This window comes from Choloepus didactylus, chromosome 3, assembly GCF_015220235.1.
Source record: "Choloepus didactylus isolate mChoDid1 chromosome 3, mChoDid1.pri, whole genome shotgun sequence".
In the NCBI taxonomy this organism is placed as follows: domain Eukaryota; kingdom Metazoa; phylum Chordata; class Mammalia; order Pilosa; family Megalonychidae; genus Choloepus; species Choloepus didactylus.
The window spans coordinates 48,641,585-48,645,237 of record NC_051309.1 but is presented as its reverse complement, the minus strand read 5'-3'; the positions used below and the strand labels follow the sequence as shown (position 1 = coordinate 48,645,237).

The following is a 3,653-nucleotide window of genomic DNA, read 5'->3' as shown; positions in this document are numbered from 1 at the left end:
CAACCCAAACAAATAATGGGCAAAAGACATGAATAGACATTTATTCACAGAAGATATACAAAATGGTCAGTAGGCATGTGAAAAGATGCTCAACATGATTAGTCAGTAGAGAAACACAAACCAAAACCACAGTGAGATACAATTTCATACCCACTAGAATGGCTACTATAAAAAAAAAAAAATGAGTAGAAAATAACCAAGTTTTTGAGGTGATGTGGAGAAATAGGAACACTTACTGTTTGTTAGTGGGAATGGAAAATGGTGCATCCACTGTGAAAAGAGTGTGGTGTGTCATGAGAAAGGTAAATAAGAATTACCCCACGACACGGCAACCCCCTTCTAGGCGTACACCCAAAGAATCGAAAGCAGAAACTTGAGCAAATATTTGCACATTAATGTGCACAGCAGCATTATTCACAATTGCCACAGGGTGGAAGCAGGCCAAGTGTTCATCAACAGATGAATGGATAAACAAAGTATGGCATGTATATACAATGAAATATTAATAAATCAAAAAAAAGAATTAAGTTCTGATGCATGCTACCACATGGATGAAACTTGAAGACAACATATTGAGTGAAACAAGCCAGACACAAAGACAAATATGATATTACCCCTATGAAATATTCCAAATGTATAAATTTATATAGTTAGAGACAAGAAGACATGTTACTAGGAGCTGGGGTTGGGTTAGGGAATAGGATGTTAATGCCTAATTTGTCGAGTTTCTGTTCGGGGCGATGGAAACATTTTGGTAATAGATGGTGGTGATGGGAAGATACCACTGAAATGTAATTAACACCACTGAATTGTATATTTGAATGCAGTGAAAATGGAAAAATTTTGATTGTATATATGTTACCAGAATTTTTTTTTTTTTTTTTTTGAAAGCCATAGAGCAGCAAGATGGCAGCCCGGGTGCTGGCGCTGCTGAGGGAGACGCCTCTGGAGGCACTGGCCTGCAGTTCAGTTGGTGCTACTGGCCGTGCCCCTGTGTGATCTCTGTGAACAAGTGACTTAACTGCACCTTGGCCTGCTTTTTTCTCCATTCAAGGAGAACCATCATATTCCATGTTGAGGAAACTAAGGCTTAGAAAGGTGACTTGACCAAGGACATACAATTAAATAATGGAATTGAAGTAAACCAAAGTCACTATCAAGAGGCTGTCTATTAAATCGGAAAGGGAAGAGGAAAGTAAGAAGGGAACATACTGCTTTGTGTGTATCCATTCTAGAAAGATTGCTCCAAGCTGTGGAGCCAGTTCATGTGGCACAGAACTTCAGAGTTGATCTGCAGACAGGACTGACTCACCCTGATGATTCTGTAAAAATCCTCACTCTGTCCCAGGTTGGAAAAATTGTTGAAAATTCTGATGCTCCTACAGAGATTCTAAATAATTATGGGTTACTATAACAAATCCTTTATTGTACCACTGGTGGAGAGAATCTATCTGTAGCTAAAGTGGCCATCAAATCCCTGTCAAGAAGCTCACTGACCCAAGCTGGACTAGAGGCTTTATTTGAAAGCAATCTGCTGGATGATATGAAAAGTGTAATGAAAACAAATGACAGTTGCTCAATATAGAGCATATGAGCTAATTGTAGAGATTTCTTCTGTGTCACCAGAATCTTTAACCTACTGTACTACCAGTGGCTTGGTAATCCAGCTCCTGAGAGAGCTGACAGGTGAGGATGTGCTGGTCAGAACCACCTGTATAGAAATGGTGACATCACTGGTATATACTCAACATAAACAATAGTACCTTGCACAAGGAGTAGTTGCCCAGATTTCTAACCTAATTGTTGGGGCAGATTCAGATCCTTTCTCTAGCTTCTATTTGCCAGGGTTTGTGAAGTTTTTTGGAAACTTGGCTATAATGGATAGTCCTCAACAGATCAGTGAGCATTATCCTGTCTTTGTGGAAAAGGTCTTTGAAATGACAGAAAGTCAGGACTGCACCATGATTGGTGTAGCAGTGGACACTATTGGAATCCTGGGATCCAGTGTCAAAGGAAAGCAGGTTTTACAGAAAACAGGAACTAGCTTTGAATGTTTGCTCACAAGAATAGGACATCAAGCAAAGAATGCCTCAACAGAGCTAAAAATTAGGTGCTTGGGTGCAATTTCTTCTTTCTGTATTGACCATCTGAGCAGCAAACTGATGACCTTCTGAGGATGACAGAATCCTGGTTTTCCTTTTTATCTCGGGACCCACTGGAACTTTTTTGAGGCATCAGTACTCAACTCTTCCCTCAACTACACTGTGCTGCCTTAAAAGTGTTCACGGCCATTGCAAACCAAAAACATATGTGTAACAGTCCAGGCTTTGTAGATTATGTGATGGACCAGTCCGTGGGACATGGCAGAGCTTCAAAGCTTGCCAAGTATGAACTAGTAAAAGCACTTGCAAATTCCAAGACAATTCCAGAAATCTTTGGGAACCCAAATTATTTGAGGCTGAGGGGTTACCTGAATGAAGGACCATGCTACGTGAAGCCTGTTTCCATGATGGCAGTGGAAGGAGCTGAATGAGTCAGCTTTCTTCTTGAGTCTAATATAGAGGACCATTTTTTGACCTGAACTTTTCCAGAGGGATTTGGCTCTATCTGTATGGTATAAAACTGAGACTTCCCTCCCTCCAAAATTATCATGGAGTATCTAATGTAACTTTATTGCCAACATTGGTTGGGTTTCTACATTGATATATGGTATGGAACTAGGAATTTTGGTGTACATTGAAAGCAGGAAAACTTGGTCTTAATTAAACCAGGTGTTTTTCAGATTCCTTTGACTGCCTTAATCTTTGCAACAAAATGGAGATTATATGGTTCTCCTTCCAGAAAACTTCCATGGACATATGAACTGTCTTATTAAAAATCTGCTTTAAATAGAATGGAACTAAATTATTTCTAAGTTCTTTTCACCACTTTTTTTCCCCTTTTTGGTGCTTTTTCCCCTCTCTGTCCACTTTCAAAGACTTGGATATAAGTATGCTTGGAAAAACAAGTATTATGGAATATCAAAATTATGTCCTGTTTACTAAGAATAAATAATTTTACTAAGTTCAAAAAAAAAAAAAAAGCCACAGAACTGAACACAGTGAATCCTAATATAAACTAAGGACTCCACACTAAGTCAAAGCATTAATAGCAAAATCTGTGTGCATTCAGGGGGTATATGGAAACTGTACTTTCTGCACAATTTTTCTATAAACCTACAATTTCTATAATAATAATAATAAAAGCTCAATGAGACAGCAATGGAAGACTAACAGTTTCTCCTATCACTCATATAGAAGATGACATATGACATCTTTCATATCACCTGGAATTGTTGGTGGCAATTTCTTATATATCCTATTGGGAAAAAAATGAGGAATTCATTTAGACCTAGAGTCAGATGAAAAAAAAATTGTCTAAGAAGATGAAGTCAATATAAAGGGAATACAACAGGTTGGAATTTTCTTAAGTTTTTTTAATTCTAAATAGTGAAACACTTTGGAATCAGCACTGCACATTGCAATATAGTTTTCCATACCTATTACATTACAGAGTACACTCAAAATTATGCCACTGTACTGCATGGGCAATTCAAGGGATTTTTCAAAGGCACCTTTTATTTGAAATTTTCTGCTAATTCACTGACTTTGAAT

The 3,653-nt window shown here is 38.0% G+C and overlaps 1 pseudogene; it reads left to right on the top strand.

Moving 5' to 3' along the window:
* Positions 1 to 906: 906 nt before the first annotated feature.
* Positions 907 to 2,533, top strand: LOC119528605 (annotated as a pseudogene).
* Positions 2,534 to 3,653: the final 1,120 nt, after the last annotated feature.